This window comes from Mauremys reevesii, linkage group 6 (genome assembly GCF_016161935.1).
Source record: "Mauremys reevesii isolate NIE-2019 linkage group 6, ASM1616193v1, whole genome shotgun sequence".
NCBI lineage: Eukaryota > Metazoa > Chordata > Testudines > Geoemydidae > Mauremys > Mauremys reevesii.
In genome coordinates, this window is record NC_052628.1 from 101,194,618 (window position 1) to 101,207,626 (window position 13,009).

General features: G+C 44.5%; 1 pseudogene; it reads right to left on the reverse strand.

Moving 5' to 3' along the window:
• Positions 1-652: 652 nt before the first annotated feature.
• Positions 653-3,507, reverse strand: LOC120407298 (annotated as a pseudogene).
• Between the last annotated feature and the right edge of the window lie 9,502 nt (positions 3,508-13,009).

Genomic DNA, 13,009 nt, shown 5'->3' on the forward strand with positions numbered 1-13,009 from the left:
TTCTGTATAAGTGTGGCTATAAACACACTGTGAGCCAAATCCCGCTGTGCAATGAGGCCAGCAGTATAGTATGTGCCCAAATATGTTGTCAGATGCATCCAGTGCCATGGAAATCCTGCCATCGGAGGCTGAAATGACACACGTTGAGCTGGTTCACTACCCCAGTACCTGTACCCCTGGGGGTTTGCAAAGGTATCCCCGGGGGTACATCAACTCATCTAGATATTTGCCCAGTTTTACAACAGGCTACATAAAAAGCACTAGCAAATTCAGTACAAACTAAAATTTCATACAGACCATGACTTGTTTATACTGCTCTATATGATGATGATGTTCGTCCATCGTATTCGAAGAAGACCTTGACATCTAGCAGGTTGTGAGCTGTCCACAGTGCATCCGCAGGTGGCTGGTAAGGCCAATACAGGCACGGAATGTTCTGCCACATGTCGGGCAGACATGTGTGGGCACCACTGTTACAGCATTTACAGCTCTGGCTTTACGGAGTGCTCGCTTCTCTTGTGCTATGGTTATCCTTCTGGCTTCAGATGTCTGGCAGCCTTGGTGGATCAGCGTATGCCATGTCGATCGGTTTTGTGCCAGGGTTTCCCAGGAGGTGATGTCAATATCCAGGGGACTTAAGAGAGGCTTTCAGCGTGTCTTTGTATCGCTTCTTTTGTCCCCCGTGCGATCGCTTTCCTTGAGACAGCTCACCATAGAAGAGCTGTTTGGGGATGCGGTGGTCTGGCATCCTTACAACATGGCCTGCCCAGCGTGTCTGGGCTTTCATAAGCAGAGTGTAAACTGACGGTAGGCCTGCTCTAGAGAGGACTTCTGTATCTGGCACCTTATCCTGCCACCGGATCCTCAGAAGTCTGCGGAGGCAAGTCACGTGGAAATGGTTCAGTTGCCTAGCGTGCCTGCTGTATACAGTCCAAGTCTCACTGGCATACATCAGGGTAGTTAGCACTACTGCTCGGTAGACTTTAAGCTTTGTAGCAAGGCTTATTCCACGGCGGTCCCACACGTTGGTCAGCAGTCCGCCAAATGCAGAACTTGCCTTGGCGATTCTGCAGTTGACCTCGATGTCAATTGTCACTGCGCGAGAAAGGGTGCTGCCAAGGTATGTAAATTGGTCCACTGCTTGCCGCTTTTGTCCCTTCACTGTGATGGTGGGCTCTTGGTGTTGGGCTTTCGGAGCTGGCTGGTGCATCACTTCGGTTTTCTTTATGTTGATAAGGAGGCCGAAGTTATCGCATGCTGCTGTGAATTTATCCATGCTAGCTTGCATTTCCTGCTCTGATCCAGCATTCAGGGCACAGTCGTCAGCAAAAAGGAGGTCTCGTAACACAGTCTCCTTTATTTTGGTGACAGCCTGGAGTCTTTGCAGGTTGAACAGTTTCCCATCAGTCCTGTATCTCAGGCTGATTCCCAAGGAACTGTTCTGAAAGGCATCTGACAGCATGGCTGAGAACATTATGCTGAACAGGGTCGGTGCCAACACACACCCTTGCTTGACACCGTTTGTGATGGGAAAGGCCTCTGAAGCTTCTCCATTGTCCAGAACACAAGCCGTCATGCCGTCGTGGAACTGACGTACCATCAGGATGAATCTGTCAGGGCACCCAAACTTCAGCATGATGCGCCACAGACCTTCACGACTGACAGTGTTAAAAGCCTTGGTAAGATCCACGAAGATGGTTTACAGTTCACAATTCTGCTCTTGACACTTCTCTTGGAGCTGTCGGACTGCGAAGATCATGTCCACAGTGCCACGCTCTTTGCGGAAGCCGCACTGTGTCTCGGGTAGTAAACCCTGTTCCAGGTGGTCAATCAGGCGATTCAGCAACACTCGTGCAAGGATCTTACCTGTGCTAGAAAGCAGTGAGATTCCTCTATGATTATCGCAGACTTTTTGATTTCTTTCCTCTTGTAGAGGTGTACGATGGACGTGTCTTTCAATTCCTGAGGAATGGACCCTTGATTCCAGAAGGACTGGAACAGCTGAGTGAGTTTGTCAACAAGCATTGCACCACCATCCTTATAGATTTCCACTGGAATCGCATCAGATCCTGAGGCCTTGCCACTGGACAGCTGACTGATGGCCTGTAGGGTTTCAGTCTCTGATGGTGGAACGTCCAGGCTGTACTTAATATCTGCCTGGGGCATTCTGTCAATCGCCTCATTATTGATGGAAGATGGGCGGTTCAGTACGGATTGGAAATGCTCAGCCCAGCGCTGTAGAATCAGAGTCTTCTCAGTAATGAGAGTTACACCATCTAAGTCCAGTAGAGGGGAACTCCCTGAAGGCCGAGGTCCTTACAAGGATCTAAGGGCTTCGTAGAACCGTTTAGCATCGTTTCTATCAGCAAACTTCTGGATTTCATCTGCTTTGGCACTCAACCAGGAGTCCTGCATCTTGCAAAGCTTGCTCTGTACGGTCCTGCGAATGTTGTTGAAGGCATTTTTCTTAGCTGTTGACGACGGATCGTTCTGATGAGCATGGTGAAGGTGGTGCTTTTCAGCAAGTAAAGCCTTGATCTCTTCGTCATTTTCATCAAACCAGTCCTGCTGTTTCCTGTGTGAGGGTCCAAGAACCTTTAGTGCAGAAAAGTGCACAATATTTCGGAAGCGTTCCCAGTTCCTCTCAACATTTTCCTCTAATTGCAGCTCTGAGAGTTGGTTGTCGAGATCTTCTACTAGTGAAGCTGCTGTGTTGGGGTTCCTCAGTTTACTGACGTTGATCTTTTTCATCACAGCTTTGTTTCCCTGCAGACGTCTCTTTGGCTTGATGTGAAGGCTTAATTTAGAGATGATAAGTCTATGATCAGTCCAACAGTCAGCACTCGGCATGGCCTTGGTCACCCTTACATCCTGTCTGTATTTCCTCCGCACGATGACATAATCAATGAGATGCCAGTGCTTGGAGCGTGGGTGCATCCAGGACGTCTTTTTGCGAGTGGGCAGGTGGAAGATGGTATTAGTGATGATCAGATCATGAGCCGCGCATGTCTTCAATAGTAGTAGGCCATTGCTGTTGCATTTGCCGATTCCATTTTTTCCAATGACGCCATCCCAGGCAGAGTGATCGGATCCTACTCTCGCGTTAAAATCGCCAAGTAGAATCAGCCTGTCAGTGCGCTTCACGGATGAAAGTAGGGCATCAAGATCTTCATAAAACTTGTCCTTTACTTCATCCGAATTCGTCATTGTGGGTGCGTAAGCGCTGATTAGTATAACTCGCTTTCCTCTCGGTAGTGGAAGATGCAGTGTCATGAGTCGATCGTTCACGCCCTTGGGAAGACTGGCAAGTTTGCGGACAAAATAATTCTTAACCGCGAAGCCAACTCCAGATTCACGACGTTCGTCACTGCTGCGTCCACACCAGAAGAATGTGTAACCACCTCCTATTTCTGTGAGCTGACCTTCGTTGGCTAGACGAGTTTCACACAGGGCCGCAATATCGATGTTAAATCTTGCGAGCTCTCTGGCGACCAGGGCTGTTCTTCTTTCTGGTCGATCTGCTGAGGGGTTGTCTTGAAGCGTGCGTACATTCCATGTACCAATAATGAGTGGTGTCACCTTGCATGTTGTTGTTTGAAATTTTGTTATTCGACCTCATAAGATGGGATCCCCTCCAGCCGCGGTAAGCTGGCCAGGGTTCTATGAAGCAAACAATGTTTAGGGCACCTTTTCTAGCCCCTTCCTCTTACTACAGAGGTGAGCAGTGCGGTCCTAAAGAGGGCTGCTCAGTCACTCAGGTAGACGCTGAATCCAGCTGTTGCTTCGGTCAGCAAGAAGACGACCATTAGACCTGAGCCGCCTGTGTGCAGGTCCGCGGCTACAGCTCCCAGTGTATCCACACCTGCTGCTTCGTCGCTCGCCCATCGCCACAGGACTTTAAAGTTTACGGGAATTGAAGGGATGTCAAGACTGGCGCATAAATTGGATTAAAGTGAGGGAGAGGTGTGCATAGTCAGCCTCACTCTCTCTTCCCAGATTCCATCTTGCTCCAATGGCAGGACAAAAGTCGAGACGGTTGGAGATGGGCTGGGCGCAGTGGTTGACCAGGGTGTATGGGGTGTTCAGGGAGGAGTAGCACCTCTGGTGTAGGGGCATGTCGTGTCCTTCCAGGGCAGCTCGTCCAGCTTTGGTCCCCACCTGTCACTCAGCTCTCACCTGTGGCTCCTAGTAGCTGTAGCATGCGCAGCGGCCACAACCCGGGCAACAGCTTCGACAAGCTGGCCAAACCAGGTTGAGGGTAGCCGTCGGGCATAGACCTTCGGTGAGATAGGGCCTTGTCTATCCCAAGCATGCGAATAGGACCAACGGTCATGAAGGCAGTTTCTGCAAGCGACATGGTACGCTAGGAGCACAGCAAGACGCGAAAGACGCCCTGGTCAACTGCTCTATATACTATACACTGAAATGTAGGTACAATATTTATATTCCAATGGATTTTATTTTATAATTATATGATAAAAATGAGAAAGTCAACAATTTTTCAGCAATAGTGCGGCTGTGAAACTTTTGGTTTTTTATGTCTGATTTTGTAAGCAAGCAGTTTTAATGTGAGGTGAAACTTGGGAGGGTACACAAGATGAATCAGACTCCTGAAAGCGGTACAGTCGTCTGGGAAGCCACTGCACTTTACTGCCAAAAACTTGTTAATGTTGTTTTCTTTTGGAGCAAAGTGCTTGCTGCTTTTGGTGCCATCTTGCTTTTGTAATGGATGACAATGTGTGTGCTCACTGGATTCTGGATCAGTGCCCCTCTTTCTGTTCAAACCACACTCCTTGTGCTCAATCTGCATGGGCTAATACACTCTTGGTGCACCGTCGCAAGCACACTACTGCATGCACTCAAGGCATGCACTCTGCATACACACTAAGGATCAGTTTGTGTCTGGCTGCTGCATGGATATTCTCTGTCCTAGAGCAAAGCACCCTAGAGGATGGGGGAGATAAGACCATGGGAGTTAGCCAGGCAGCAGAAAGCAAACATGATGATGAGTGGCTGTAGTTTCCCTGAAGCACAATCTCTCTCAGAAGTCCCCTTGATTCAGCGCATGCCCCGACCTGTTCCAAAGCAGAGCAGCCTGTAACTGTCATGACTGATCCCTGCATTTTGCACTCTGTTTAATTTCCCTGATTTATGCACCTACCTAGCCACCAAGAGGATTTAGCCCCGGGTATCATGTCCTTCAAATGGCAAGGTACCAAATAAATAAATAAATCATGAGCACTGATTTCTACTCCTGGTTGGTTTTAGTAATTTGCTAGATTTCCTTGTAATTGCTCCTAATTATTCATTGCATTAGGCTGAAGCGCTGCAGTTATACATCTTCAGTGAAAGTGAGATTTGGATACAATACGCCTAAATGTCTCCAGTGGCACAAGCTGCAGCATGTTTTTACTACGAGGGGAAACATGACAGACACTCCCAGCACAGGACACTTCTTAATGTGACAGAAAGGAAAAAAACAAAACAAAAAGGAGAAATGGTGCCAATTTTATAAGTGGATTTAAAGGGCAAGTATATGCATTTTGCTCACAAGCAAAAATATTTATCCAGTCATCATTTTCAGGCAGTTTATCATACAAGTTAAATTATGTATGGGTTTTCCACCAATGCCTGCTGATGAGCTTGACAGGAAATCCCCTGTACTGCAGCAGTGGAAAGGACACATCAAGAATGACCCCACTTAAAAAGTAGCTTAGAAGGAAGCAGTAGTAGAGAATCTGGTCCATTTTCAGACATAACACAAGTTTAAGAACCTGACCCTATAACTCTTATCACATAGCTGGTACCACTGAAGTAAGGGAAACTATATGAATTTACAAAGGTTACCAGGACAGGGTCCTAAGTTTTATTTGGCACCTAAGCTGGGATTTTCAAAAGAGTGTAATAGAGTTACACACTCAGTTCCCATTGAAATTAAATGGATTTTGGAAATTTAACTTCCTTAGACTGCTTTGAAAACCCCAGCCAGAGATGGTGAACTCCAGAGACAGATAAATTATACTAGTAAGCACACAACATATTATATAATAATAGAGAAGAAAAATTTGGATGAGTGCCTTGAAAAAGGAACTGCAAGTCAGGACCCCTAGGTTCTATTATCAACTCTGCCACTGACTAACTTCTTGGGCAAGTCACTTACCCTCTCTGCACCTCAGTTTCCCTGTCTGTATAATGGGGATATTAGTACTTCTCTATCTCACATTGGGGTTGTAAGGCTCAGTGAATACTGATATTTGGCTCTATTGGTGAAAGGCACTGTTTAACGCAGGTTATTTTATCAATAATACAATCTGCCTTTTCTTATGAAGTAGGCAGGGGTGGCTCCAGGCACCAGCGCAGCAAGCACATGCCTGGGGTGGCAAGCCACAGGGGGGCGGCCTGCCGGTCGCTGAGAGGGCGGCATGCCTGCAGGAGGTCCGCCAGTCCCACAGCTTCAGCAGCAATTCAGACCTCCTGCAGAAACACCGCCGAATCTGCGTTAGCAGTGGACCGCCCGCAGGCAAGCCGCCGAAGGCTGCCTGACTGGCGTGCTTGGGGCTGCAACATACATAGAGCCGCACCTGGAAGTAGGAATGCTAATTTGTGAAGTGAGGCATTTGAGAATACAGTTCTGAGCACATGCTATATGAGTCTCTCTTCCTGGATATATTCTGACGTATTACTGAGCAGTGCTAAGTAGCGAAAATAGCATGAAAATCAACTTCATCAATTTTCCATAGAGCTTGGACAGGATGCACAAAGCATCACTGTGGAGATTTCTCTACCGGTGCAACTTTGCTATGGAGAGTATCAGCTTCACCAGGAGCCTGCAAAACAGAGTTGAATGTTGTGTGAAAACAAACAGCAGGGAATCCTGAATGGTTTACAGAGAAGCTAGAGTACAACCAGGACAGCATCTTTTTACCTCGCACTGTGCAATGTTGCAATTGACTGGGTGATGCAGCAGCAGAAATCAATTGAACACTCTAATGAGGGCTTCAGATGGGAACAAAGGGAAACAAGTGAGAGACTACGTAGCTGATATAGCACTGCTGTCTGAAAATGTGATAGGAATGCAAGAAATGACTAGCCAGTTAGCTAGGGCGTCTGTTCATTTTGGCCTCACCATTACCACAGCAATAAGAGCCGGGGTAATCAGAGACAGCATTTCAGAGAGTAGAGAGGAGATGTGCAAGACTCTAGCTGAATGGGACGGATGGTTTTACCTAAGTGGGAAGCTGTCTCAATGCACTGAAGATGGCAAAACTGGCCAAGGCCTAACCAGAAAAGTTTCTGGGTGAGGCAGAAGGGATGAACAGATCAGTACCTCACCCAGAAGTAGAGGGTAAAGAGGCCAGTGCTCCAAGGTAAAGTATCTGCTATATCATATCTATCCCATGCACCAGTTACCACAGAAAGTTCAAGCTTAGAGTTCAGTACACCTGCAACCCATTCCACCATGGGAGGCAGAGAGAAAATATGTTGAAAGGAGCATTTGTAGCCTTGTCTTTACCATTATCAGCATTATAATCTACATTCCTATTACCTCTGCACTGAATAGGCTTAAGTCTCACAGTGCTTTTAATGCTGGTGGCAGCCAACGGGCCATCTACACTAGATCTCCCTGTGTTGGTAACTGAAGAGCTGAACTGGTGATAGCAAAAGTGGGAAAAATTTTCCCTGGTGTAGATAAGGGGTGTGCATTACTAATGACTCACCTATGCAGTTTTGAATGGACTAAATCTTAGACATGGGCTGAATTTAAAGGCGTCCAGCTGCTTGGGCCATAGCCTGAGTTTTCAGAGTCCAGGCATCCTCTTTTGGTGCCTTCGTCTGGCTACAAGAAGAAATCCATTCCCTCCTGCTGGCTTTGCCACTTCTTCAGCAGCATCTTTTCTGCTGGCACATTGCCACACAACAGGAAAGACTCAAACATCAGCCCCCCAGGAACAACAGCAGCAAAGAGAGAGGGCGGAAGGAAAGAAGGAAGGGGGGAAAGAATTACAATGTTACCTGACCCCCAGCGAGTTTTATAAGCAGCGGGCTCCAAATAGCCCTGGAGCAGTGACCTCACATGAGGCAGCCAATATGCCACTCCCCATCGTATTTTCCTGGTGCTGTTTTTACATCTAAAGATAGATCGTTCTGAATAGGAGCAGTTGGGGACCAGTGATTAGAAGCAGGAGGCTGAAAGGCAGGAGACCTGTTTTCTTTTCATCACATTGTCACAGGTATTTGATCTCACACAAGTCATTGGAGGGAGGGATGGCTCAGTGGTTTGAGCATTGGCCTGCTAAACCCAGGGTTGTGAGCTCAATCCTTGAGAGGGCCATTTAGGGAATTGGGGGTTGGTCCTGCTTTGAGCAGGGGGTTGGACTAGATGATCTCCTGAGGTCCCTTCCAACCCTAATAATGTGTGATCTGTGATTTAAAACTTTTTCATGCCATGGTTCCCTCATTCTTATAATTGGGCTCTGGCTAATAATAAAATCATGAGTACTACTCACTCCCAGAAGAGGAGAAATGTTGAGAAGCAACTGTTGACTCAGTAATGTACCTTAAAGCACTGAGCATTCTACCAGACAGGTCATCAGTTCAGTCTCCTAACAGTCATAGGTTTTAATACTGGCCCCAATGAAGTCAAAGGCAAAACTCCCATTCACTTCAATGGGGCCAGGTTTTCACCCATGAAGTGACTCTCTCTTTCCTATCTAAGATATTTTATGAGTCCTGACTCTGGAGCCCTACCCTACCCCCCAATCTCAGAAATTCCTTGCTGACTCCACAATTGCAGGCTTATCCCTCACCCATCTTCACCTTTTCATATCTGACTTCCAGCAGCTGTGGCTTTTCCTCTTCATACGTGTTCATGGGAGTGAAGTTGGTTAGCAAGCGAATTTTTCGGGCAAACTTTCACATTTGTAAACCTGCTATTATATCACATCAGTTCTGCCACAATGCACCACATACGTGCTAACTAAGTAAAACAAAACAAAGCAAAATTAGGAAGTAAAGTGTGCAGCAGAAAATCTCCTTCTGAAGGAGATTTCCAGCTTACATGGCATTAGATCTTTGAAGTACACTCAATCTGGAATCAATTCAGGAATTTACAGATACAGGTTATCAGCTCTTGTTTATTCACAATGATGAGAAGAACTTAATTAATATAATACATATTGGTCAATTCTTTGCTTTTAAACCTTACCTTTTGCCCATCAGCCAATCAATACGTATTTTAATCTTCTCCCCTTTTTAGAAATGGTTTTAAAGTCTCACAGAACCAAGTAGCAGACTTCACGATCATTAATTGCTATTATCAGCCCTTTCATTTTCTGAACATCAGCAGTATCTATAAATTCCACTTTTATCCATGTGTTAAATTATCCATTCTTGTTCACCACTTACTTCTAGAGTGTCTTTCTAACAAGTGTAGAGACGTCCCATTTAGCCAATAATGTGAAGATAATTTTTTTTTAAATTGTCCCTGTTGTTCTTTTACTTCTTTGACTTTGAAAAGGAAAGGAGATGAATACAATACTAATTCTTAACTACCCAAAGGATTCTATTCCCAGAAAAAAAAATCTTATTTAATATGTCTTTAAGCTTGTGAAGATGTATCAAATGTCTCTGCTATCAACCTTATTAGCAAAAATGTTTAAAAGCCAGGAAATTCTAAATGATAGAAATCAACAAAAAACATATGTTTGAAAGTCTGAAACTCAGAGTTAATAGTCCACAAATAGCCCTAGCTCCTATTCCTACATATGTGGCATAGGTTGTTGCTCATGTACTTTAGCTAAATATTTCCACTTCGTCCTTTGTATTAAATTAAATATGCAAGGTCATAGGTACAGCTAAGAAAATGATTCCTGGTGAATCATTTATTTGGCTAATTTAGTGCCTCTTTATATTCACAAATTATCTATAAACAGGTTAAAGATGCTGCAGATTTGTTTGCTGTTCATAATTGTTTGATGAATCATTTGTTAAAATTTTAGCTCCCGGCTTCTTTGCAAACTGTTTGCTGCAACTATTAATTTTATTACTTGATGCCAGTGATTTGGCACTTGAGCCACAGGACTGCTGACAGTCCCATGGTATTGTTACAGTTCCCCAAATGGACGAGCTAATCTTTATAAATCAGGAGCAGTGCCTAAAATCCTTTAAAGTCTTTGATTCCCTCAGGGAGAATAAGCACTCTAGGGAGAGACTGATGGAATTTCAGGACATTTCAATCCTTTCCATGTCCACTTTTCCAAAAGAAAGAACATTATATTTGGCTATGCATGTAGACCTCATATTTTAAAATCTCTTGGTTCCCTTTATACATTTCTTATTTGACTGATTGTCATACCTCTAGCATCACATACTGAATACCAGAGGCTCTCAAACTGTGGTCCGTGGACCGAGCTCCATTCAGGTGGTCTGTGGATAGTTCCCTCTAAGGTGCGCGCCTGGGTGGCCGCACATGACAGAATGAAGGGCCACCCACCTAATTAGTGGAGCTGCGCAGGCGTGGCTCCACTAATTGGGTGCCTGGACCCTGGAGAAGATGCACTTGTAAGGCAAGGTCATGGTCTTGGGGGGAATAGAGGGTGGATGGGAGGGGCAGTGGGGTGAAAATAGGGGGTGGGGGGAATTTGGGATGTGCAGGGCTGCAGCAGCCAGAGAGAGGTGACTTTCCCCAGTTCCAGGGCTGCAGCTGCCGGGGAGAGACCCCGCCCCCTCCTTCTCAGCTCTAGTTCGGGGGCTGCCATGGCAGGGGAGAGAGAGCACATCCATCGCATTATAAAGGTAAGACTACTGCTATTCAAATATGAGCTCTGTGCTTTTATTTGTAGAACAAAAAAGTTTAATTATAAAGTTTTTTTATATAACACTTTTATCCAAAGTGCTTTACAATAGTTAGCTAACAGAACAAACAACATTTGGAAAGATCATTAAGTGGTCCACTGAGACCCTCAGCAATTTTCAAGTGGTCCGTAAAAAAAAAAGTCTGAGAACCTCTGCTGTATACAATACTCTGTCAACTCCATGAACTGAATTTATTATTTCCATTTTTCTAACACTTTCACTTAAATCTAGACACCTATTTTTTCAATTTCTGGTTCATATACAAATGGTATATTATATATATATTAACGTGTAATGATGGAGGAGTAATGGTATCTTCTGAGGAAGAACATAAATCTTTTCAGCTAGGTACTTCACAATATCAACAAATAGACCACTTGCCTAGTAGTGAGTTTAGACAAGTTACCAAAAGTTCATCCAATCTGAAATTCTATTACAACATTATCAGACAGCTATTTGAAGTAATGGGTTTACAGTGAGGTAACTAAGAGCAAAATTTGGCCAAACAAATGCAACTTGGATCTTGTAGCTGAAACCCAGCTAAGAGTTTAAATTTCAAATGAGGCAGCTCAGGTGGAAAAATATATTAAAAGATTACTTAGATTTGATTTATTATATGCCAGTGAGAACGTGAACCCTTAGGGAATAAGGTCTATGATATGTTTTGGCAAGATCACACTCCTCACAGGATAGTTCAACCTCTGCTCTGGGATAGGATCGGTTTGGAGAATGTGGAAGGATTCACACATTGGAACTATTTTCTCTCTTTCTCTCTTCTCACTAAAGTAGTGTTCATTTTGGAATAGAGGGAGGAGAAAAAATGAAGAGTGAGGGGAAAGGAAGAGGAAGCAGAGGCAAAGGCCTGAGAGTGAAAAGAAGAGAAATGTGGAGAGGGAGAGAAAGGAATGGAGCAGATAGGAAGAAAAGGAGAAGTGGGAAACTAAACAGATAACAGAGAATAAGGAAAGCAGCATGAAAATTTGGCAGACATTTCTGTGAACACTTTCTTGAGGAGAATGGCCCAAATTCTAGTGTCAGTTACACCACAGTCGAACCAGAGTTACTCCATTCATCTCAGCTTGGTGGCACCAAGATTTACAACTAGCCTTCCTGAGTTGATCTAAAGAGAGGCCCAGGATATGTCTATAACATTCACTACCTCTAAATTGGATTTCAAGTGCCCAAATGTTTTAATGAACATGAAAGATAAGTAGCAGCTGCTCAAAGAAATAAGTTTGTATTCTACTAGTTCATGTGGTGAACTAACTACTGTGAACTTTTTGAGAGGTTCTCACAGACTCAGACATAGGTAGGAGCCATTTCAGTTATTAAAAGAATCTAAGTCTTTTTGTTCAGCGCCAAAAGGAGAAACTCCTCCCTTTCAAATTATAAATCTTTGTAGTGCAATTCTTTCTGGCTAGGAGGAAGACTTCAGACACTTTTTCAAATAACCCCAACTGTTTAATCCGTACCCTTTGGGAAGTCATGCTGTGTGTGTACGTGAGAGAGAAACAGCTTTTTTGAAATAGGAAGAATCTTCTGGTTCTGCTCGGCCCACTGTAAAACTAGCTGTCTCTGCGAGTGGAAGGGACCTAATTTTCCTTTTGAAGAGAATGGCATTACATGGCTCATGAAGCTTTATCCTTTCACAGCCTGGTCAGGACCTTTCATCCACAGGGAACTGTTGGAGAAAGATGCACACAAATTCCTACTGCAAAATAAATGGAGAGTGCATCAGTTAACATATCACGGTCCACACGCCCAAAGGGAGAACAAAAGGTTTAAACCTCAAATATGAATAGTTGGACCAATTGTTTGCACACTGTATTATGGTACTATAAAAAATGAAACTGACAAGGTCTTTTATGAAATATTGTAATGTTCTGAACTGGATGGTCATTTGGAACTGTGCATACAGATTGTGGTTGTGAATCTATGTATTTATGTATATGGAAAACTGGGCCCATAACCTGTATACCTCACAGCAGGGGGGGGACACATCCCCAGATAGCTACACGAAACTAGCTCCAAGTAACACGCCACTGTCCAGCAGGAAGAGATAATGGTGGACCATTAAAGTTAATGGAAAGATATTGTGACATCCCAGCTCTCCAATCAAAAGGTTTCCACACTTTGTATAAACATGAGTCAATAT